Source organism: Vipera ursinii, assembly GCF_947247035.1.
Source record: "Vipera ursinii genome assembly, chromosome: 7".
Taxonomy (NCBI): domain Eukaryota; kingdom Metazoa; phylum Chordata; class Lepidosauria; order Squamata; family Viperidae; genus Vipera; species Vipera ursinii.
The window spans coordinates 57,408,186-57,435,141 of NC_139521.1; positions in this window are offsets into that span (position 1 = coordinate 57,408,186).

The window sequence follows — 26,956 nt, forward strand, 5'->3', positions numbered from 1 at the left end:
TATGTGGTGGGGCAGGTGGTGCATGGGATTTCGTATACTCCTTGGTTTTCTAACCCAATTATGTCCTTGGGGTTTCTTAGGATGGTGGATATTTTTCTGTCTGTGTAGAATGCTGTTTTGATGTTGTGTTTTTGGAGGACCTTGCTGATTCTGTCTGTGGTCCCTTTTAAGTATGGGAGGAGGGCTTTGCCATTTTCTTGTTCTCTGTCTTGGGTTTTTGTGGGTGTCTCTCTTCGGATTAAGTTGGTAATCGTGTTTCTTTGGAATCCATTGGCTGTTAGTACATTAGTGAGGGTGTGTAGTTCGGTTTTTAGGTGTTGTTCGTCAGCTAGGTGTTTTGTTCTGGAGATGAGTGTCTTGGCTACGGAGTTGATCTGTGCTGGGTGGTGGTGTGAGAGTGCGTTCAGATAGCGGTTTGTGTGTGTTTTTTTATGGTAGATAGTGTGTCCTAGGGAGCCGTTGGATTTCTTGTAGACTAAGACATCAAGGAAGGGAAGTTGATTGTTAGCTTCTGTTTCCATGGTGAATTGTATTTTGGGCTGTAGGCTATATATATATATATAGTGGCTGGGCATGCCCAAGGTTAAGCTCTGTCATAACTAATAAAGGATGTGTTGCTTTATGAACAACTGTCTGTATTCATTCCTGCTCACCCGAGCCCATGACATAACAGTGGCGATGAAGATGGGATCCTGCTTCACTGCCTGAAAGAGCTTAAGTCAGCAAGGGGTTGGCAACATGTGCTGGCAGGAAGAGGCATTTCCCCTCCCTCTCCAGGCCATCTAGTAATGCTACACTAGTGGCCGCGTGCTCAGTGAAAGCATTCCTGAGCCCCTCAAAACAGGATCCGTGAGCATCGGAATCAAGAAAGATGCCGAAGGTCGGAAAACTCAGAGAGTTCGACATCAAGCATCCAGAAAATTGGCCGTCTTACCTCTCGCAGGTAGAAAACTATCTACACGCTAACCAGATTGCAGAGGAAGGCCTAAAAGCTGCCACGTTGCTGTGTGTTTGCGGACCAGCAATGTTCGACCTAGCTGAAAATCTCTTCGTGCCAACGCCCATCGAAGCTGTATCATTTGCAGATCTCAAAAGAAAGCTGAGCGGACATTTTTTTTATTCCATTTATATCCCGCCCTTCTCCGAAAACTCAGGGCGGCTTACAAGCTTAGCAGTAGCCTTCATTCTATGTATATGCCTGCTTATTAGGGCTTTCACACACACCCCAAGCGGCATTATTACAAAGTCAGCTTAATTGCCCCCAACAATCTGGGTCCTCATTTTACCTACCTGGGAAGGATGGAAGGCTGAGTCAACCTTGAGCCTGGTGGGATGCGAACCTGCACTAATGGCAGGCAGCTGGTGTTACTTAAGGAGGCATTAGCCCACTGCTCCACCAAGGCTCTTCAGCCGAAAATGTCAGAGATGGCATGGCATTTTAAGTTTGATCAGAGAGTACAGCTACCCGGAGAGACAGTGTCAGAATTTATTGTGAGCCTAAGGCAGGCCTCACGCCTCTGCAAGTTTTCGAACTTGGAGGAACGCCTGAGAGACTGACTTGTCTGTGGTCTCAGAGACAGAACATTACAACAAAGACTGTTCGCGAGACCCAACCTCACTTTCTCAGAAGCTGAGGACGAGATCATGGCCGACGAAGCCGCTGGAGGAGCTGTGCAGACCATACAGCCAACCAAAAACCTGAGCCCTGAAGAGTCAGTTCATTCCGAGGTCACCAAACACGCTGAAGAATCATCAGGATATGAGGAACCCAAAGTCAACAAGCTCCAACAACTGAGCGCACAAAGCCAGAGAAGCCAGCAAAAAGAGAACAATTACAAGGCAGTTCTCTTACCTAGATGTAAGGGGTGCGGAGGTAGCCATCTTTGCGCCAGTTGCAGATTCCGCTCGGCCATGTGTAGAGCAAGTGGAAGGACCGGCCATATTGCCATGGTCTGCAGAGCCCACCATCCATGCAACAGTCAGAAGAGCTGGCTAGGAGAGGTACTGGGGCCCAGGGTCCATTTAGTGTGGGATTCTTCAATAGTCGGAGAAGCGTTGCCGCACTGGGGCTTGCCACCCACTCAAGCCCAAACTCAAGCTCACAGTAGAGCTACAAGATGTTCCTTGTAAAATGGAGTTGGACTCTGGTTCGGCTGTATCCATCATTTCACAAGACACATTCAACTGTGTTTGCAGGCACAGCAACAATTGGGTTAAACTAAGGCCCTCTGATATTGTGTTAACTGACTTTCAGAATGCTAATGTTAAGGTTAAAGGGGAAGCCTCTGTACTGGTAAAATTTAAAGGGTTTTTGGGGCACCTGGATGTCATAGTAGTAGAGGGACAAAGAACGAGTCTTATAGGACTCGATTGGTTTGATGCCCTGGGCATTCAAATTACAGGCATTAACCGAACACAGACAGCAGACCTCATGACAGTTTGTGAGGAATTTGCAGATGTTTTCGAGTCAAATCTGGGAACTTATAAGGGGCCGCCAATTTCATTCAAATTAAATCCTCTCATTGTACCCATCAGAATTAAACCTAGGAGGGTTCCATTTACCCTGAAGCACAAAATCAATTCAGAAATCGATAATCTCATGGAACAAGGCATTCTAGAGCCTGTTGATGTGGGGGGAGTGGGAAACTCCCTCATTAACCCTCTGAAGCCTAACGGGGAGGTTCGTATATGTGCAGAGTATAAATGTACATTGAATAAGGTTCTTAGTCAACATGCTTACCCAGTTCCTGTAGTCAGCCATATTTTGGCTTCATTGCAAGGGGGAACTATTTTTGCTAAGCTCGACTTAGCACAAGCATATCAGCAATTGCCGGTTGATGAGGCCACAGCCGTGGCTCAAACAATCGTAACGCACAGGGGAGTATTCAAAGTCAAACACTTCCAGTTTGGAGTCAGTGTGGCACCAGGTATTTTCCAAGGGGTTATGGAATGCACACTTAAAGGTATTCAGGGAGTCTGCCCCTATTTTGACAATGTTCTCATTGCCGGAGAATCCACTGAAGTATTGGCCAATAGGCTCAGGGCTGTTTTACAGAGGCTTCATGATGCAGGCCTCAAATTAAAGAAAAACAAATGTAGTATTGGGGTTTCATCTACGGAGTTTTTGGGTTTCCGCATCGATGCTAATGGAATACACCCCACAGATTCAAAAGTGAAGGCCATTAAAATGGATCCAAGGCCAAAGTCAAAAGGGGAGCTGCAGGCATTTTTGGGCTCCTCAATTTTTATCACACATTTCTACCTCATAAGGCTGCCATAGCAGAGCCCCTACACAGGCTGCTTGATAAAAAAAAAGCCCCATGGAAGTGGTTGCCCTCACATGAAAAAAGCTTCCAAACTTTGAAAAGTCTCTTATCTGAAAAGTCTACTGTCACTCATTACATTGAGTCTAAACCACTTTGTCTTGCATGTGATGCATCTCCCTATGGGGTGGGGGCAGTTTTGAGCCATGTTGAGAGAAATGGGAAACAAGTTCCCATTGCCTTTTATTCCAGAACCTTATCATCTGCTGAACGTAATTATGCTCAGATTGATAAGGAAGCTTTGACCTTACTGGCAAGTGTTAAAAAATTTCATGATTATTTATATGGCAGGGAATTCACTGTCCACACAGATCACAAACCTTTTTTGGGGTTGTTTACAACAGACAAACAAAATCCTCACATACTTTCACCCAGAATGTTAAGGTGGTCCATATTTTTGTCTGCATACACTTTTAAGTTACTTCATAAACCAGGGAAGGAAATGGGCCATGCAGATGGCCTAAGCAGACTGCCACTGCCACTAATGGTGCCTGACCCTGCACCTGCTGCTAAAATATTGTCTATTCAGGATTTACCCAAATTTCCCCTTCATGCTGGGGACATTGCTGCTGAAACTGCCTCAAATAAAATTCTGAGCAGGGTATTGTCTTGGGTATACATGGGGTGGATGGATAAAAGCCCAGGATCAGAATTCCAACGTTATTTTGTCAGGAGACATGAGTTGTCTGCTCACAAGGGCTGCATTTTATAGGGCAACAGAGTTGTAATTCCCACCTCATTGAGGGATAGAGCCTTACAAACTCTACATGAAGGCCACCCTGGCATTGTAAGGATGAAGGCCTTAGCTAGAAGCTACCTTTGTTGGCCAGGTCTGGATAAGGCTGTAGAGGATCAAGTTCATGGTTGCTATACTTGTCAGCAATCTCGGCCTGAAATGCTTCAGGCCCCAGTTCACAAGTGGGAAGAAACACATACGCCCTGGTCCAGGGTCCACATTGATTATGCTGGGTCTTTTCATGGACAATTTTTCCTGATAGTTGTAGACAGCCATTCCAAATGGCTGGAGGTAGCCCCAGTTCCTAATATGACTACTGCTAGGACCATCCAGGTGCTGAGAAAACTCTTTGCAACACATGGGTTGCCTGATGTTCTGGTTTCTGATAATGGGGCTCAATTTACTGTTGCTGAGTTTCAAGCTTTTCTCAGGGCTAACCTCATCAGACACGCTACATCTGCACCATTCCACCCTTCGTCAAACGGACAAGCCGAACGGATGGTAAGGACTACTAAGGACGCACTCAGGCGTATTATCATGGGTGACTGGCATCACAGACTGGCTGATTTTCTGCTCTGCCAGCACTCTACTCCCTGCACAGCTACAGGTAAAAGTCCTGCTGAGCTTCATTGGGGGAGATGATTAATTACTAAACTGGACAGATTGCATCCAGACCACGTGGCAGCAGAAGCCTCCAGGCCGAAGCCCCCGAGGGGGTTGCAAAAAAAAGCAATATCCAGTTTTACTCACCTCTGAATTAGGAAATGATCCAATACCATCACTACCCCTCTAAATTATAGAAAGCACTGAAAAATCCCTTCTAATTCTCTTTCTGCAAGGCTGGTCTTTAAGGCACAACATGTTTTACACTGACAAGCTGCTGTTAACACATTTTTGTTAATAACTGAATAGCAAAGTTCCTGTAGGCATGGCATTTTGCAGCTCTAAAATCAGATACCATCGTTAGAGTTCATATCTTTCTCTGGGTACCGATAAAGCATGTTCATTTTTAACATGCTGAAAAACCTTGGTAGTGCCATAATACATTCATAAGTTACCTATGGAGAGCTGCCCTTTAATAATTTTTAAGTCTCAGCAAGAGATAGTTATATGGTATATAGACAATTGTTCCAACACACAATTTGATGCAATTTGTAATGATTGTGAGTCTTTGCAGAGGTGCATCCTCTACTTAGGAAGTGGATGTCGGAGGGTCAAGTAGAGCACATTTTAGAATATAAAATTAGAGCCATAGTTAAAAAAAATATGAATTCCACATATGTATTCTTAATCAAAATAGAAGCTGTGTGCTTGTCCAGATTACTTATCCTTTTGGATAATAAGATAGTTTGTCTTTTACATACCATGAAGGAGATTCTGTGGAAAAGAAAGGTGTGTGTCCCCAAGACAGATTAATCAAATGGATACCGACTGAATAGACATAGAATTGTTGGACTGTAAGGGAACTTGGAGGTCTTTTAGTCCAACCCCCTGCCCAAAGCAGGAAATCATATATTATCTCTAACAAATGGTTGTTGAATCTTGTGTTGAAAATCTCCAGTGACGGAGCATATACAAATTTGGGAAGCAAGCTATTCCATTGATTAATCCTTTTCACTGCGAGGAAATTTTTCCTTAGTTCCAGGTTGGGTCTCTCTTTGATGAGCTTCCACCCATTTCATTCTTGTCCTTCCCTCAGGTGCTTTGGAGACTAAATCAGCCCCTCTTCTCCTTGAGAGCCCCTCAAGTACTGAAAGACAGCTATCATGTCACCCCTAAACCTTCTCTTTATTAGTCTAGAGATACCTAGTTCTCTCAACCATTCCTCATACAGTTTAGCTTCTGGATCCCTTATCATCTTTACTGCTTTCTTTTTCTAGGGCCTCAGCATCTTTTTTGTATCTTGGTGACCAGAACTGGACACAGTGGTCCATGTGTTGGCTGACCAGTGCTCTATGAAACAGTACTATCATTTCTTGTGATTTTGATGCTGTCCCTCTGTGGATGCAGCATAGGACTGCATCAGCCTTTTTGGCAGTTACAGCAACTGCTGACTCATATTTAGGTGGTGGTTCATTAGGACACCTAATTCCCTCTCACACATGTTACTTCTGAGCCAGGTACTGCTTATTCGTATCTGTGCATTTGGTTTTTCCTGCCTAAGTGCATCAATAGATTTAGATTTTTCAATAAATCAAGAGTTTTATATTTTTTAGCATCAATAGATTACTTTATGTCATAAAACTCTCCAAATGTCACTGAAATCCAAGTTCCACCTGCCCAAACCACTCAAAAAAGTAGGGATTCTATGTTATCTACCAGTCTTGCCCTGAGAAGTGGATGTTGGATGACAAGGGAGTGAAGCAAAGTCAGGGAGGATATGAAGACTGAAGTAAAACTGAATTCTTTTCATTTGTCTTTAACATTTTACATATAAATTGGGCACTTGAACTTGTACTGGCTTTCTTAGAAACAAAATCAAAACAATTAAAGCAAATTAGCGTAAACAAGAAAAGATATTCTCAGACATCTTGAGGTACTGTATAATATTAACTATATCCTGATGGCATCTACCCAAAATTATATGCAAAATTGCTAAGCACCTAGCAAAAATATGCATTTTTTCCTACAAATTAAGGATGGTAATTTGTGGGGTAGGGTGTTGATTACACATTTGACCATAATAGGTATGACCATCATACCTATTCTACTATTTTATTCTACTCTTCAAAGGCTGAATGCTTGCAGCAGAGCTACGTTTGTTGAATGAGCAATATTTACAGAAATAAATGAAAAATGGAGAAGCAGCCAAAACTTGGTACTCTACAAAAAAGTCAATGAGGCATTTAACTTATTTGTTTTCAATTCCTCAGTGAAGATCAGAGATTCCAGGGTTGTATGCTGTCACTTGACTGGAACTGAAAAGTATCTTCAACTGTTGGTTAGATAAATTCACTAACTTTATTCCGTGAGAACAGGGAACATGCTATGACATTCTCGTTCACATCCTGTGGGCATCTGGGTCCTTTGGGAAGTCCAAAAGCACATGATGGGTCTCTCTATTATGTTCTCCAGTACATTGTAACTTCCACATTTATCTTTTTACCATACATACTTAGAGATATGTTATCTCAAAGCTGAAATAGCTGGAATGTTTGGAATATGAAACATCTGCACAACTTTGGTTATTTTAATAGATAGTGGCACACCTATCATCTTTGAATTTGTTTTAACTTTCTTTTAAAGTAATTTGATCCAAACCTGCTGGGGGACAATATGAGATCAGCTCAGTAAGCCTGGTTGCCCAACAGCAGCAAGGTCAAGAAGGACTACATTGCATATGCTGCATGACCCATTCAGTTAAACAGCATTTATGAATGTGGAAAAGTATCTCTATTACTCTTGCAGTTATGGAGAAGCATCATCAGCTCTGAAATCATCATCATTTATTATCAAACAGGCAGGGATGACCTTATCATTAGACAGAGTCAAGCCATTTGGGCAACCATCTCCTTATTTTGGAGAAAGAGGCTGTATGGGACATGAGCTCCCTTGTTATATTAGCTGACTGCCCTGAGGGGTAGAGAACCCTGTTTCTTTACTGTTATTGAAAATGAGGTTTGCATACAAAACAGAGAAGCCACCATATTGCCTTTGGCTTCTGATAGCAAAATACTTTAAGGCTGCCCTGCCAATAGCTTCTAGATGTCATGTACAATTAAAAATAAATTTAATATTCTCTTACTAAGGCATAGCTATTGATTAATTGATACATATTTTCAGACAATGTTGAATGGACTGGGAAAGAAGTGTTTTGTTATCAAAACCTAAAATCTCCCTTCTTGGGTGAAAAACTAGACTCCTAACAGTTATAGTATAATGAAATAAATATGCAAGTGTGTGTGTGTGTGTGTGTGTGTGTGTGTGTGTCTGTGTGTATGTGTTTGTGTATTCATCTCAGTATGGACCATAAATGTATATCCTTATTACTGATAATAGGAAAACAGGAAACCATGTTAAGGCACTGAGATTCTCCTTCCCTACTGTAAATGTATCTGCCCACCAGTTTAGATGAAGCAGTTGAAAATCCCTCAGAGTTTTTACAAAATATAAATTCACTGACTTAGAAACCTCTACATAATTTGTTGTTTTTCATAGTCTGGAAGATTAACTCTATCATTTCCTCAGGAAACAAAACTGAATACCTTGCAGGTCTTACAGGCTTATTTTGCTTCCCACTAAAAATTGGCTCTTAATTAATATTGGGTCAAATCTCTCCTCTTGTTTTCTCAATATTGTCTTCCCAATGAGTGACTCTTTTCTTTTTCAGCTTCATTCTCCTGATGCTTTTCAATTTCCTTTAATGGTGTTTGAGTTTATTGACACAAGAAGGAGAAGTGTGGGTTTTTTCCCCTCCATTGTACATCTCACTAGCACTTCATAGCCCTGTCTATCTTAGCTTCCGGATCTGAAAAAGCCCTATGGAAAAAGTTCTCTCGGGAGATTTCTTCAGGATTGAGCTGAGGATTCTGCAAATTCCTTGACAGGTGACTGTTCAATTAAAGAGAGGAAACATACAGTATGTTCTTGAAAAAGTAAGTGCAAGAACCCCATGAGAGTGCCCTACGTATAGAAAGACTATATATAATCTGAAGTAGTGCTTTTTTGTATAAAAAAGGTGCCGGAACTCGCACACACCTTGCCTACCCTACAGGGTTTACCTTTGTAATTGAAAAAAAAACCCTTCAATTTTTAGTGTATCTAAAAGGCTAGAATTTTGTTCGAGGTAAGTTAATACTATTAATGTTACCATGCACTGTGTGGCTTTAAATTACAAGAAGGCATTTTATTAATCTTTTGGGACATTTACCACTGGCATACCCATTTAGTTTAATGAGTAGAAATGTCAGCTTTCTATGTGGAATGAAATTGGCCCAATAAAACAAAATTTGGTTGCTTGTAAAAGACTGAATTATTTTTAAGAAGTTGTCAAACAAGGTGGAAAAATTTACATGTGGAGTTTAATATGGATATTGACTTGAAACAAATCAAAGTTGAAACAAATCAAAGTTGAAACTTTGTCAGTGAACAGATTACTTTTAATTTACCTTTAAGTTAAACCCAATTTAATAAATAGATCTGATTAAACCTCATCCTGTAGGTCTACCTTTACATCTGAGCAATACATAATTAATATATATATTTATTAATAATAATACCTCCAAATCACAGGACATTGGCTTTTTTCTTATTCTTTCCCTCTGCAATTTGAATATAAAGTATAAAAAACTAAAAAGAGATTTTTGTAGACATCCCAGCCTTTGAACTACCCAAGGAACTGAAAGAGCAAAGTTTCGTTGTCCGGCAAGCTTCCACACCAGCTCTTTCTTTCCTCTTACTTCTCCTTTTTTTAACCTTACACCCCACCTTCTGTAAGGGAAGGCAAAAGGCTCACTCACCCTCTCGTGAAAGAGGGGTGCCATGTTTCTGTGTCTACCACCACCACTATCAGCTTCCACACCACATGGTCTGACCCAGCCAATCAAGCCACACTCTGGCTGTGATGCTCTGGTGTCCCATGGCTCCTCCTAGAGGAGGCAGACAATGCCAGAGGGGACCCCGCTCACCCTGTACTGCCAGCGGGGCATTTTCAAAAACAAATGAGGATAGGAAGGAAAACAATAGGAAAAGAACGCAACTCTGGAAAATCCATCAAAAAAAGGTGCTGGAACGCCGTTCCGGTGCATTCTATGACAAAAAAAAGCCCTGATCTGAAGTAACAAAATAATGCCTATGAGAATTTCACTGAAATTTTCTTCCTTGAAAATATTTTTTGAAAGCAATTACTTTTCCATCATATTGAAGGGAAATGGTCAAAACACTGAGAAAATAACACAGCACTAACAATAGGACCTTCACAGACTTGTGACATCCTTTCACTAAAACACATTTTATTCTCAAAGCAAGGAAAACTGCAGGTGGATTTACATATGCAACAAGTATGATTTTCCACAATCAATTCAGACCAACCTTTACACAGTTTATGAAAAACAAAATAGAGGAAATATTTATTTGATTCCATTGGAATGGTAACAGATATGAGACTAAGAGGGGAAATTGTGTTGAAATTCTGTAGCTTTCTTCCAGTAATCAGTTGTAATTTTTTTATTTTAAACCATCAATTGAAACTGGCTATAAGATGGAAACATTAAATATTATATATAAGAGTAAATGTGGCTTTTTTAACTTTAGAAAACTCAAGGACCTATTTAAATGTGAAGTTCAAGAGTTTGATTTGACAAGCAATTGGGAAAAATGAGACCAAACCAAAATGAAAGACAAGAAAAAGGGGCAGTTTTGGAAATGTTTGTTTTATACGTCAAGATTTCTAAAAGTTTTTGTTCAACTTGGAGATAAATGTGATTCTTTGTTGTCCCACCCACAAGCTACTATGGTAATGAATTCCTCTACATCCATAATCAGTGTGTGTTGTTTGGTTTCCTTCTCATCCTCACCCATCTCCAGTCAATACATGATATAATAATTCTAATTTAGTAGTATTATTTATATTAATATTGATAATAATAAAAAATAAGTAGGAAAAAACTAGTGGAAAAAAGAAAAAGAAACCAAGACATCAAAATAGACCCTCTAAATTCCTTTTTTCCATTTAAGAATGTGTTTTTTTCTTTGCATGGAACACTAGCAGAGGGGGCATTGTGAGAACAGGAGGGAAAGGGATATAGGCATTTTCTCCTCATCTGCACTTCATTCGCTCCAAATGTGACTTGGTTTCATTTATTTTAATTTCTTTAACCAGGGAAAATTGTACTTTGGTTCTCAGGTTTCTTTTCCAGAATAATCCAGAACATACAAAGAAACATATCCATCTGCAATACAATTTCTGGCTAGTTTGAGAAATCACTCTGAGTTTTTGATTCTCTTGCAGCAAAATTATTAGTTTGAATGTGAATGTGGGTAAAAAAAAGTGGAAGCTATATTACATTAGCCCATCAACCCAATTATTGTCAAGTAGGGTAGTTTTTAGTGTTTCAGAGTTGACACTTATCAACCTATAAATGTGAGATATCCTTCATGCAAAACATACATTGCTAAGTAGTGGGAATATTGTTTATCGTTATGAATCTGATACTCCTTAAGCCTACCAGACAGGTTGTGGATGTTCGGATGCTCTTGGAATGAATTTCCCATCATCCCCCAATACTGATCTTTATTAGAAATCTACAGCAAAATCTGGAGGATCCATCCCTAGCTTAAGTTCTTGATTTTGAACCTGTGGAATATTTGATTTATCTATACATACCATATAAACAGACAATGATTAAAACCCTTTGCATATCTACAACTTTCTTTTTTGCAAAAGAAATGCAATGAATGAAGATGGCTGTTCAGTTGCTCCATTTGAAGAAAAGAGTAAAATAATGCCTTCATTCAGACAGCCATTGTTGCAGAATCTTCCATGGGCTTATTGTCTAGAAGCCCCTTTGATGAATCATATATTTGGGAGACCTTTTTATCATGAATCAATCCTATGTATGCTGACTGAGTAGGAATATTTTATTTAGCAAAGCTAAACTGTATTTAAAGACATATAGGGTGATACCCTTGATTAATAAAAATCAATTTGAGCAATGAACAGTTTTCTGAATTTGACTTACTAAAAATATTCACATTTGTGTAGAAATGATGCAACAGGATGAACAAACCTGCTTTTTGAAACTTGTGCACAAAATTTGTAGACAGGGCATCTTCTAGAAGAGTTCTCGGCTTGGCCATTCAAGTAGGAATCTGGGAACTAGAGCCCCAACAACATCTGGAGAATGCCAGATTGCTGAAGGTTGAAATAGCCTATGAAACTCCTTTATTTCCCCTTGTTTATCATGACTAACACTGAGGTATCATATTCCACAACTGTTTCTCAGGAATAATAACTCTGAAAGTCCCCTTTGCAGCAATTTCCCCAAGCACCTCATTGCCGCTTCCTCAGTAATTATGAGAAGTGCTAGCTCATCCATCATCAATATGAATGCAGCTACCACATTACTCTCTTCTAATTTGCTCCTATAGCTCACAGATAAAGCTATGTTTTATGCAGAAGCTCCCAGATTCAGTTTCTGGATTCACCAATCAAAAGGGAACAAAAAGTGGAAGAAAATGGGAAAGATCATGTAATAAGGACCTTGAAAAAGTATTTCAAATCAACGAAAACAACACCAATCAATGCTGACAAAAGGACTGCTCTATGTAAGGTTGTCCAGCTACAGAGATGCCCCATCACTGGTCTCCCAATTGATCATTTTCTTCCATCTGTCAGCCACCAAAAGTGACTCAGAAACAGGCAACTTGGAGCACCAGGCACACATGAGAAAATTTTATGCAGTCCTTAGCTTATTTCAAACTTGCAGTAAAGCATAGCTGTTCCTCCTCTGGCAGTTTGTTGCTTAGGATAATAAAAGAAAGACAAAGGTAGATAATAGCAAACTTCCCTGAAATGGGGAGAAGGATAAATCCACTCAGTGTTGCCCCAGTAATGCCTACTGCTTGCTTCATTTGCAGCCAACATTAGATGCAGCTTCAACAGATTGTTTTTCCAAAAACTAGTAGCACCCCAAAATTATACTATCCAAATTTGATGGCAAAATGGCCAGTTTCCAGTAGATTATTTTATTTTGTTTTGAAATAAAAAATGTGAAAATGGAATTAAGAGGGGAGGCAAAACTCTCCCATTTCTGTTTTTTCAAAACAGTCTGAATTTGCACGGAACTTTAGCGCTAGAATTGGAGGCTGAATTGAAGACATAGTTAAAGTGTCTTCCAGAAACATCCTGGAAAATATCCCCACTCTTTCTTTTGCTGGATGGGATCCTGAGTTGTGATCCCCAAGTCTGGGAATGCTATATAGCCCTGACTTAACTGGTTTTTCGCAAGAAAAAAAATGAGTCTGCTGCTGATGCTACAGCAGAGGAAAAGATTGAGTTGCAAGAGGCTGGAAATACTGGGAGTTGTACCCCCTCTCCCCACCAGTGGGAGAAAGCTAATGTATTGAATTGCTTAATGTTCTCTGCATCAGGACAGAGGTGCTGGTGGGCTGTCATAGAGATCCCTTCTAAAATATGGAGAGGAAGAAAATCTGATCCACAGAATGCTTAATGTGATGATTTGTCTGATATGTGACTCTTGTTTCCTAGGTGATATTATAATCAATAACAAAAGACCCTGAGAGAAGATTAGATGAAAAAAAAATTGCAAGAACTTTTCTAGGGCAATCTATACTAATACTCTGACTAAAGAATTAAATATATTTAAGGTACATATTCTTCTCATTTTGGCTCTTTAAAAGAATCACAAGGCAACTTCAACCTATAGATGCAAGATGTTGTGGCCCCTATCACACTGGGGTTGGAGATAAAGAAATCTCTGTCCAGTAATGAATTAGCTTGCAAGACCTTGGACTTGATGTTCTGTCAAAATCTGCCTTGCCATTTTTCAATCCTTTTTTTCCTCCATTAAAGAGCTTCTTTTTATCTCACTTTGTTCTTTGGGCAATGGAGAATTTCTTTCAATTTTCTCTTGGTAGTTATTCTGAACTTACCTTATTGTTAGAAGTGTTCTAGTGTGCTATCTTAGTGCGGTTTTTAGCCACAGATCTTCCAAGCAAATTCTCTTTCATTGAAGTGAGTGAGAATTGAAAGGAAAAAGATATAGGAATATTTTTTTGTATTTTTGCACAGGATTTTGGACCAGTCATTTTGGAACATTTCCATACTAACCCATCTCACAGGGATGCTTTGGGGTTCTAGAAAAGAGATAATTTCTATATATCCTTTCCTAATCATCATAATCATCATAATATTAAAGTTGGAAGGAACCTTGGAGGTCATCTAGTCCAAACCCCTGCTCAGGCAGGAAACCCTATACCATTTCAGACAAATGGCTGTCCAGTCTCTTCTTAAAAACTTCCAGTGTTGGAGCATTCACAGCTTCTGGAGGCAGGTTGTTCCACTGGTTAATTGTTCTAACTGTCAGGAAGTTTCTCCTTAGTGCTAGGTTGCTTCTCTCCTTGATTAGTTTCCATCCATTGCTTCTTGTCCTGCCTTCGGGTGCTTTGGAGAATAGCTTGACAGCCTCTTCTTTCTGGCAGCCTCTAAGTTATTGGAACACTGTTATCATGTCACCCCTCGTCCTTCTCTTCATTAAACTAGACATACCCAATTCGAGCAGCCGTTCCTTATATGTTTTAGCAACCAGACCTCTAATCATAATTGTTGCTCTTCTCTGTACTCTTTCCAGAGTATCAACATCTTTTTTACATCATGGTGACCAAAACTGGATGCAGTATTCCAAGTGTGGCCTTACCAAGGCATTGTAAAGTGCTATTAATACTTCACGTGATCTTGATTCTATTCCTCTGTTAATGCAGCCTAGCACTGTGTTGTCTTTTTTGGCAGCTGCAGCACACTGCTGGCTCATATTTAAGTCATTGTCCACTAGGACTCTGAGATCCCTCTCACAGTTACTACTATTGAGCAAGGAACCCACTATACGATACCTGTACATTTGGTTTTCCTTGCCTAAATGTAGAACCTTACTTTTTTCACCATTGAATCTCATTTTGTTAGATAGCATCCAGTGTTCAAGTCTGTCCAGATCCTCCTGTATCTTAAGCCTGTCTTCTGGAGTGTTGGCTCTTCCTGCCAGCTTGGTGTCATCTGCAAATTTGATGAGTTCCCCATATCCCCTCATCCAAATCATTGATGCAGATGTTGAAGAGCACTGGGACCAGAACAGAGCCCTGGGGCACCCCACTACACACTTCCCTCCATGTAGATGCGGTTCCATTGAGGACCACACACTGAGTACTGCTGGTCAGCCAGCTACGAATCCATCTGGTGGTGATGCTGTCTAACCCACATTTTCTTATCTTATCAAGTAGTTGTTTGTGATCTACTTTATCAAATGCCTTACTGAACTCCAAGTAAATTATATCCAGAGCATTCCTCTGATCCACTAATTTTGTCACTTGGTTTAAAGAATGCAATAAGATTTGTCTGGCATGATCTGTTTTTGACAAACCCATGTTGGCTTTTAGTAATGATTTTGTTTGTATCTAGGTGCTTGCTGATTCGTTGTTTATCTTTTCCAGAATCTTCCCAGGTATTGAGGTCAGGCTGATAGGTCTGTAATTTCCTGGATCCATTTTTTCCCTTTTTTGAAGATCGGAACTACATCAGCTCTTTTCCAGTCCTCTGGTAGTTCTCCACTGCTCCAGGATCTTTGAAAAATGTAGTTCAGTGGTTCTGAGATCACATCTGCCAGTTCCTTGAGAACCTTGGGGTGTAATCCATCTGGTCCTGGTGATTTGAACTCGTCTAGGCTGGACAGGTGCTCACTTACCATTTTCTTGCCTATCTTAACTTGTGTTTCTATTCTGTTTTTTATGGCACTATTTTTGATAGGTTGGTCTGTTTTTTCCCTTTGTGTAAAGACAGATGCAAAAAAACGAGTTAAATAGTTCTGCTTTCTCCCTGTTGCTTGTCACCTTCTTGCCACTTTCCCCCACTAATAGACCAATCATTCCTTTAACTTTTTTCTTGTTTTTTACATGTTGAAAGAAGTTTTTTTGTGTTATTTTTGACTTTGGTCGCAAGCCTTAGTTTATTTTGAGCCTTAGCTTTCCTCACTTCGTCTTTGCAGGCTCGGGCTATTTGCTGATATTCTGACTTAGTTATGTACCCCTCTTTCCACTTTCTATACTTGTCCTTTTTATCTTTCAATTTATCAGAGAGTTCTTTATGCAGCCATAAACAGTTCTTTTGAGAACTGTTATTAATCAATAACCATATACAGAGGAATCATGTATGGGGGACAGTTTGCAAGGACTTATAGAAAATTACTATGTGTCTGCCCTGAAGTAATGAGACAACATTCTTTGGAGAAGAAGTAGACAATAAGATCATAAATAAAATAAAAATGGACAAGGGATAAGCTTATTCTCTCTGGCCTATTCTATAACTAATCATTCAGGGAATTTAGCTAATACACTTTCCAAAGAAAAGTATGAGAACTCAAATGATTCAACTCTGCTGGAATCCTTCTATGATACATTTTAAAAATGGATCTGCCTGGCATGAGCCATTGCAGGAGACTGCCACCTCCAGGTATTCTATCTTCTAGACCTGTCACAACTTTCTGATGAGTAAATGGCTTGTTAATAATGACCTTATTGGCCTGAAATGTTCTTCATCAAACCCCTGTTGCTTGTTCATAAAGCCTTTGGCTGAACTCAAATTCAATCAAAGTTTTAGTAAGATCCAACTGCCATTAAGCCTGTTTATCCATTTTGCCTGTTTTCCCTTCCCTTTGTGATCTACTTCATTAAGGAAAAATAAAGAATATCTTCAGGGTGGTCATGAAACCTCCTTTTAAAAAAAACATTAGAAGTGTCAGATCTGCTTCAGGTAGGTCCCTTAGGAAAGAAAGACCCTCAACTCCATTTTGTTGAAGTGATAAGCTGCAGCAAAGTCAAGCTTTCCCATGGAGGAAGTTACAAGTTGTTCCCTTCATCCCAGCCCTCCCCCCATGACCAGTTCAGCTTCAGCCATTGCAGTGCGGCATAGGTGTTTTGAGAAACACTGAGATGTTCCACTCTCAGGATGCATGACCTTGAGTGCTGGCACAAACCAGTTCTGTTTATCTCTGGTCTTCATCACAGTGCCATCCCCTCTTCCTGTTTCCCATCATATGCCCATATATGTTTATTGCTCATTTGTTCACCCCCACGCCCACTTCCCCCTAGCCTTGGAAGGCAGAATGCCAGCAAGGCACAAAGCTGAAGTTGGCAGACCTAACAAGTAGGGAGGAGGAACTTCAGATATTAGGCTCTACCACCCATGATTCATAATGGGACACCATGTTGTCCAGGCCTGAAGGTCAATGAACATCTGAAAAGCAGTGTAAATCTACACTGACAGAAAAAACAACAACAGTAAATATAAATGTCCTATACAAGTCATGATATCACAGATTGGGAAATACCAGAGTTCTGTTCAGATCTCAGTGGTCTTGAACATTTTTATAACTGACTTAGGTGGCAGGATAGGAGGTGTATTCATCAATTTTGCAAATGGCACAAAGTTTGCAATAGTGATGGAGTGGTTTCTACCACTTCAGAAGAGAGGCTTAAGGTTCAAAATGATCTTGATAGACTTGGACCTTTTCCAACAAAATGCTATTCAATGATGAGAAATGGTAGGGGATCTACAGCTGCCAAACCAGCCAATGAAATGTGGGCTGCATCAACAGAGATAATGTATTTGTTAAATTTCTCTTGGAATACAGTTTCTGGTTGTGTGGCTTCAATTCTAGAAGGATGTTGAAGAACTGGAAAGAGTTCAACAACAGCAAATAGTAAAGGGCTTTAAGGTAAAATTCTGTGGTTAAAAGAACTGGGTATGTTAATCCTGAAGGGAGACATAATAGCAGTCTTCAAATACTTGAAAGGCTATCATAGTAAAAAGGATATGGATTTATTCTCCATATTGTCAGGGGAGAAACAGAAGCTAATGGGTAGAAGCTTACACAGGATCCAAATTCAAAATGACAAGAAATCTCCTGACCGTGAGAGCTGCTAAGCAGTGGAACAACTTGCTTCCTGGAGTTTGAGGTGCTCCATTACTGGAGGTTTTAAGCAAAGGTTGGACAGCCATTTGTCTGAACAGGGAATAAGATTAGAAGACCATCAAAGTACACCTCCAACTCAGTAATTCCACAAGAGTTACACAATTATGTCATGATGCGTATGACATTATTTTAATAAATACCTTAAAAGACAATATAAACAAGATAAAGATTATACAAGATTATACAACTAAATAAACTCTATACCAGGTCATTGATTAGATCAATGTAAATATTTAAAGTAGGCTACTCTAGCTAGATGGTTTACTTGAAGTTGTTGTCTCATTTCATACATTGATCATACTTTCTCCAGTCATCAAAAATAAGGAATATCCAAAAGAAAATATATTTCTGTAAATTTTAGGCCATTCAGCACAGGCAAGAAAAGAACCCTTAGTTAGCAATTATTGCTGAAGTGTCCTGGGTAGATTTAAAAATGTCAGCTCTCCTATATATTTTTCAAAGAATATGATTTGGTATATGACTAGAGAACAAGAGAGCCTCTATCCCAGATAGTTTATAATGGGGCTGAGTATAGCAGACCAGCCAGTCTTTGTTTTAATGCTTTAAAAAGAGGAATGCGTACTTTGACTCTTCCCTCCACTTATTTATTAGAACAAGGTTTTCAGAAAAGCATGAACTCTGTAACCTATTTTTTACATTGTGTGAAGCCCTGATTGCGTAGTCCTAAAATAAAGAATACTCACAGAAGGCTGTGTTCACACTTAGGATGGTAAACCTAAATCTCAGAGACTGATGTTTCAACAACATACTAAGATAAGAAAGACCACATTTTAGCATAGCAAGATGTGGGAACCCACCCTGTGTATCCTAATATATATAAGATATTAAACATTTTGCCAAATAAAAGAAAATAAAAGAAATCTGTCAAAATAATTGGTGTGACTGATATGTGTATTGAAAACAATAAAAAGGAGACTCCACAGACTATAAAGAAAGAACATTATTCAGATGAGCATAAATGCACTGCATCAATTCAGAACACAGAAAAAGAAAACATACCACTTACACAATATCTTCCAACAAAATGCATATCCACGCAACTTTATAAAAAAAATGCCTGATCACTCAACTCACCACAGAAAAATCAACATAAGCTACGAAAAGAATACTACTCTCACAGGTCAAAAACATAACAGAAACAACCAATAAATTATTACAACCACATAGCATTCCCACAAACCAATTAAAACACCCCAAAACATATTAAATAAACCAAAAAACTCCAGAAATATTGGATTTCTAGATTACATATGAGGGCAGTTTTATGTTAGAAATAAAGGACGCAAAAAGACTATAATGGACAACCAAAAAGTTTAGCAAAATTTATGAATTAGGAAATTCAGTCTACTAACATCCTGATGTTGAAAAAAAATCAGGTCAAGTTCCAAACTGGGAATAAAATGGAGGCTGTTTAAGAATGTTTACTGATGAGCAGAACCAACAACAGCATGCAGTTCTGGGACAGCTGACAAAATGTGGTCATGTAGGGTCATGGCTTACTCTATAGGCAAAAGGGGAAATGCAAATCCTAGGTGTTTGTCTGAGCTAATCTTGTCGACTTTTGGCTTGCCTAATTGTGTTGCTTATCTGGAGTCTCTGTTTGCTGTGTGCTTATAAATAGGGTAGCCTAATCTTTCTGAATGCATACAAAATCTAAAAACTGGACTCTTCATGTTTTTGCTTGAGGCTGAGGCTGCTTTCTGCCTTTGTTGAGATTTTTCTCCATTTCTTCTTTAGGGGAAATATTCTATCCTGCCTCTTTTAACATTCCAGTGTGTGTGTGTGTGTGTGTGTGTGCGTGTGTGTGTGTGTGTGTGCGTGCGCGCGCGCACGCGCATGCACACTGACTTCCTACATTGAGAAGGAGATGCTGCTGATAACAGAGGTATGGGGAGGCAGTCTAAATGTGTAAATTACTTCAGAGAAATTTGCTCCTTCCTTCTTCCTTTATTCTTTCCCCTCATCTCTATCCACTTTTACTCTGCAAATTCCTTCCTTCCTTCCTTCCTTCCTTCCTTCCTTCCTTCCTTCCTTCCTTCGTTCCTTCCTTCCTTCCTTCCTTCTGTTATTTCACAAACAAATGTGACATATGCATGTATTCTTTCTATTCTTTCAACATAAATACTCAACCAAATGGGAGTGTGGATGGGACCAGCTGGATTTTTTTAAATATAATTAAAATATAATTTTATTATATATTTTTTGTAAAATAATGAGCAAACAGAGATATAGAGAAAGAGATGAGAAATACAAAATGGTAAAAATCATAGAAAGAAACAAAAATGTTTTTAAAAAGTAACTCCAACTTCTTTTACAGAATCTATAATTAACACTGAAATTTACCCTCCCTTAAACTATATTTTCCATTTTTCCAATTAATAAATTATACTTGTCATTGAATCAGACTAGTTGGAATCTTAAATATCATGTCTGAGGGTGTTTACAAACTGAATTACAAAGCTTACCATTAATGTTTGTAATTCAAGTTTAAAAAGGAGAAAGTAACTCTGATTTTCCACCATTATGCTCATGTGTGGCTTTTTCTATAGATGATATTCAAACTTAATTGAAATAATAAGTTGTACATTTTCTAACTTTCTTAATAAGCAGGAGACACTTCATATTATGGCACACCAACTTGGTTTACTCAATGTGAAATTTCCACTTTTTTTAGTTGAAGTATTTTTTACAATACTGTAGGCTTAGTGTGTATTCTAAATTTCAGCTCATATTATGGCTTTTGGAATAGAAAAGTTATAATATAACTATTAGAATACAATAGCATTTTGCATAAGGATTAATTTTCTCCTGAATAAATTTTCACAGAGAGATGCTGATAGAAATGAAAAGAACAGGCTGCTAAATTAATACATTGATTTATAAGAAAAGCTGTGTTGAATTTATTTTAAAGTTATTCCACAATTTTCTTTTATATTAATAGCTACTTACCCAGTACAACTTGGTCTTTTTATTTAGACATTTATTAGAGGACTAGGAAATTCAACACTCTCTGAAACATGGTTTGTGACAGGCAAGATATTCTATCAGGTCAGATATGGTTAGCTTTGCATTATATGCTATGTCACAATGTTGCCTGCTTGTTTTTGAGTTAAGATGATGCCACATGCAAAGGGTGTTAATAAATAAATCATTGTTTGTTTTGAAGAAATAGGATAAATTTTGAAACCATAGTTTTTATTATTTTTTTGATGGCCACTGGGCTCCAGTGTTGAATGAGTAAAGCAAATCATTTGAACATATGACTGGTTTGGTTTTATGCAAGGCTCTAATCAATGCCATGAGATAGCAAAAGTTGTTAAAAAGAGAGGAAATAAATTAAAATTAGCAAAATAAACCATGATCACTTTCCTCAAATAAAACCTGGCTTGATTTTTTAATAAATATTGTTTAATAACTTAGAATGTTGTGATTGTATAGCCATTTACTTTTTAGAAAAATACTTTTCAAGTTAAGATTTATAGCTACTAATATAGCTACTAATAGATACTAATCAGTTGAAAATGGAGAAAAATAAATACAGGGTAATGATTAAAATGAACTAAATATAACAAAAAACTCCAGGTAACAGAAAAATCCATATAAATAAATATATAAAATTAATTTAAACATTTGGTTTATCATCACATCTACTAGTCCAGTGTTTTTCAAACTTGGCCACTTCAAAATACATGGAGTTAAACTTCCAGCATTCTCCAGCCAGCATAGGTAAAGGTAAAGGTTCCCCGCACATGCGTGCTAGTCATCTCTGACTCTAGGGGCCGGTGCTCATCTCCGTTTCAAAGCCAAAGAGCCAGCGCTTGTCCGAGGACGTCTCCGTGGTCATGTGGCCGGCATGACTAGACGCCAAAGGCGCACGGAACGCTGTTACCTTCCCACCGTAGCGGTCCCTATTTTTCTACTTGCATTTTTTACGTGCTTTCGAACTGCTAGGTTGGCAGAAGCTGGGACGAGTAACAGGCGCTCACTCTGCTACGCGGCACTCGGGATTTGACCCGCCAAACTGCCGACCTTCTGATCGACAAGCTCAGCGTCCTAACCCACTGAGTTGAGGATTTTAAGATTACCAAGTTTGAAAAATGTTGATCTAGACCAGGAGTCTTCAAACTTGACCCTTTTATGACTTGTGGACTTCAACTTCCAGAATTCCTCAGCCAGTGTGCCTGGCTGAGGAATTCTGGGAGTTGAAGTCCACAAGTCATAAAAGGGTCAAGTTTGAAGACCCCTGATCTAGACCAGGTAGCAGCACATAGTGTTATTTTCTCATTTGCAGAACAAAAAAAGCTTTTTGAAAATAAGTAACAAATCCATATCCTGGATAGATCCTTTAAAATCAGAATAGCACCTTTCTTTTCTGTTAAATGGAATTACCCTCTTTGCCATACCCCAGATTTGACAGAATTAAGTGCTTCATAAAATGGCAAAATAATATGTTTCAAGAATATAATTCAACAACACACTGAGATAATTAACTGTAATATTTCTCCTCAAAGTTAAATTAACATATGTACTGATCTGAAACCAAAACAAAGTTACAACAGAAAAAGGCCACATCACCAAGATAAAAAAAATCTAATGACCACTATTTTTCAAATAAACCTTGAGGGACAAATAGACCAGAATTCATATTTTCTGATAAAATAATTTCATTTTTAAATCATAGGAATGGTATCTCACTTTTTAAACACTTGGAATAGTTATTTTTTTTAAAAAAAATGAGTATATTCATTGTTCCTTGCACAGATCAAATTAGCTTGCAATATTGCATTCCCACCACCACGTCACCATAGGCTCATAATCATCATCATCAAGCACACTTAAGTGTCATGCAGTGGACCGACTCAAGGTTGACTCAGCCTTCCATCCTTCCAAGGTCAGTAAAATGAGGGTTCAGATCATTGGGGACAATATGTTGACTCTGTAAACTGCACTACGAAGTGGTATATAAGTCTAACTGTTATTGCTATTAAGAAGAAAGCTAGCAATTCAGTCAGATACTCAACTGGAATAGTGGACTGGACTCAAGTAGAACTAAAAGCCCTGGATAGGAAGACCAAAAATATAATACCAGTGAGTCATGTCCTTCATCCCTGCAGCAATCTTGACCCACTCTACTTACCAAGGAAAATAGATGGGCATGGAATGTTGCAAGTAGACCAGACAGTTGAAGAAAAATGGACATTGGAAAAATATTTGAAGGACGTGAATAAGACAATGGCTAAGAGCATTGAAGGAAGAGACAGGAGGTCTAATTCTGGCTGCATAAGATCAAGACTTAAGAACAAACACATACAAAGTCAGGTTTAATAAGACAGCAGCAGACAGCAATAGCCACATTTCCAAAGAAGCTGAAGAAACAGTGAACTACCTAGTTAGCTGCTGCAAGAAGATTGTAGGACTAACTACAAACAACAGCATGACAAAGTAGCAACAATGATGCATTGGAATACCTGCAAGAATACCATTTGCCTGCAAGCAATTGGTGAGACTACAAAATAGGCAAAGTAATAGAAAATGAAGATGCTAAAGTGCTCTGAGACTTTGGAATTCAAACAGACAAGCACTTGCCATATAACAAATTTAACAGTTGTTGATAAGAAAGAGAACAAAATCTGAATAGTGTATATGGCAGTACCAGGAGACAGAAGAATAAAGAGAAAGAACTGGAGACATTTACAAATACAAAGACCACCAAACAGAAGTAGAACGATGGTAGCAAAATAAAACAAAGATAATACCAGTAGTGATAGGTACATTGGGTGCAATCCCAAAACATCTGGAGTACCACTTGAACATAGAAACACACATACATAATTCCTCTTTTTAAAATACTCAAAAATCCTTTAGGTAAATATTCTATTAATTTAAAAGGAAACAATCAAATTACATTGGGGTGATTTTGACATTTGTAGTGTATGTTAACAAATTCCCAGGTAATGGAAGACTTGGGAAAAGAAAAGAGAAAATTACAACAAGAATATATTTTGATTAAAAAGTGATAGTCAAATATAAGTATATACACTGGAGAATAATCTGATTAATTAAGGTGGAATTTATTTCTTAGTAAATGCATAGGGTTGTGCTATACATTACATAAAATATTACTTTTTCAAGGTATATGTAGGGATTATTATCTGTTTTACAAAATAAATGTATAGATACTGTTGGGAAATAATATTATTTGATTCAAAAAAAACCCCCACACACTTCTTTAAACAAAAACTTATGCCAAATTTATTAATCTTTGTGATGCCACAGGATTCTTTGCTTTCTTTTGGCACCCAACAAATATGGGTTATTTGTCTGTTAATTATTCTTAGTGTTTTTGTATCAATGCCATATGTTTCTTCTATTGAAGGATGCTTTGGAAAATTAATTTGATATGTGACATATAAATAATGTCCACATAACTAAATATATATATGAGGACAAGCAAGGTTGCCTGGAGGAACAGCTTACAAAAGAATTACAATACAATCAACAAGTTTATAGCATTAGATGCAATTAGCTCTATAAATCATCTGAGTCTTACTGTCAACCGTCCCATTGGCAAATGCAACAAAAGAAACTCCTGGGACATTATTTTACCAAGAGTGTAACTTTACTGATAATTCCACATAGACACAGAAGAAGCAAAGCCAGTTTTGAAGTTTTTGCGCTCCAAGCAGCAGAGGTAAAATCCCCTTTTCTTTCCTGGGCCACCCACTGTTCATTGTCCACCAATCAATTATAGTCATTTTGTTTGGGGAAACAGTCTGAGCATCTTGGACCTTTCTCATCATTTAACCTTGGGCACTAGGATGTTGCCAGGAGACAGTTGGCTCTCTTGCATTCCACAATCCCCTCCCAGGCCTCCCTTGCATTCAAATACCTGCCCACCCCCCTCACTGTTTCTGTTGTCTAGTTGTAAGCGGGGTGCGTAGCGGGTCAGCCATGACACTTACTAAATTGGTAGTTACCTATAATGTTGGTACTGAAGTATAGCAGAGAACAGGGCAGCTATTGTGACTCCAGGTTTGAGATGTTTTGAAGTATGTTTTGAAGTATGTGAACATAGGACCACATGCTTCTTACAGCCTATGTAGAAACCAGGAATTCCAAACAATTGGAAACAATGTCTCATTCAATTGAAATTAATCTCCAAATATAGCTGCTAATCTGATGCTTTATGTCAGGGGTGTCAAACTGCCGGCCCACCCGATTGCTGGCAATAGCAAAAAAAAAGTCGCGATATGTCGCGACCTGTCACGTGACGTTGCAGGTTTGACACCCCTGCTCTATGTGATCTGACATTTCCCAATGTAGAGTATAAAATCATTCTATCTCCATATTCTTTTCGAATTGCTTATATCTAAGAATATGGTGCACAAGATAGGGTAAAAAAATTATCTGAAATGAAATCCATAATGCTTGTGGTCCTACTTGGTTCTGAATCCAAAGTCATTTGTACTATGGATTTTATTTAACAACAGATATGGAGCAAAAACATTTAGACTGCTTTTAAGGACTACTCATTGAGTACGGTTTGTCAGTCAGTTACAAATCCATCTGGTGGTGATGCTGTGTATCCCACGTTTTTCTAGTTTTCCAAGAAATAGGTTGTGGTCTAATTTGTCAAATGCCTTGCTGAAGTCTAAGTATACTATGTCCACAGTATTTCTCTGGTCTACTAATTTGGTCACTGTGTCAAAGAATGAAATAATATTGGTTTGGCATGATCTTTTTTTAACAAACACATGCTGGCTACCAGTTATAACTTTGCTTCTAGATGTTCACATATTTGTTTTTTTATTATTTTTTCCAGTATCTTCCCAGGTGTTGATGTTAGGCTGATTGGTCTGTTGTTTTCTGGGTCTGGTTTTTTCCCCCCTTTTTTGAAGATAGGAATCATATCAGCTCTTTTCCAGTCCTCTGGTTGTAATGTATATAAACACACATTTATAAATGTTATTAACAAGTTATAATCGTTTAATACTGTGAGGTAACACCACTGACAGGAGAACACGTGGGAACTTTGACAGCTGTCAAAGTTCCCCGCCAGAGCGCAGGCGCAGCCATTTGGTTAACCTGTCGTCCAGAGTGGTCCTTCAGCCACTTCACTGGCGACGAAGGTGGGATCGCTCCGGAGCTGAAGTCACGGCCGAGGAAGGGAATTCCCGGCCAAAGAGCAGTCACTGGAAGTTTTAACTTCCGAACGGAGCGAGACCAGGACCGGACGACATGGCCAACTTCGGGCGTGTGAGGGAATTCGATACCCGCCATCCGGAGAGATGGCAGTCACACCTGGGGCAGGTCGAGGGCTTCCTCCTCGTCAGTAAAATTACCGACTGAGCAAAGGCCGCCGCCCTCCTGTACATCAGCGGGCCCCCGAATACGACGACGCCGTCGGGCTGTTCAGCCCGGTGCCCATCACTGAAGTCTCCTACGCGGACCTGGTCGACCAGCTCAACAAACACTACATGCCAGCTCGCTCAGAGCTGTACTGGCGAGTTCAATTCGCCCAGAAGAAGCAGCGACCGGATGAGCCCGCAAATGACTTTATCGCAGGGGTCCGGCACGCCGCCCGTAACTGCAGCTTTCCAGACCTGGAAGACCGCATCCGGGACCAAGTGGTAATAGGCTTAAGGGATGAACGCCTCCAGAAAAAACTTACATCAAAGCCCGACATGAGCCTAGCCGAACTTACCCGAGAAATAATGGCCTACGAATACAACCACAAGAAAAAACCGACCACATCAACACCGGAAAGTCAAGCAACCGTGTACCAAGAAAACGCAACCTTCAGCGACGACGACGAGTCAGTAGACTTCACCGACGGAGAGGCCCCACAATGCAGGATGGAGCGACGACAACATCGAAGGAACGACGCCTCAGACCGCCAAAAAACCAGAAACCCCCTGCCACCACGACACGATCAACGGGCCACCTGCGCCAGCTGCGGGGGCAACCATGCCAGGGGCAGCTGCCGGTTCTGAAACGCAAAATGCCACAATTGCGGTAAAACCGGCCACATCAAGCCAGTGTGCCGAAGCCGGCCCCGTGACAACGTGCACGATCTGGAGGCCAACCACCCACGACAAGAGGGGAGGAACACCGGGGGGCCTAGTGGAAACCATAGACAAGGTGCACAGCTTAAGCCCTAAAGTAAAAATCAGGGT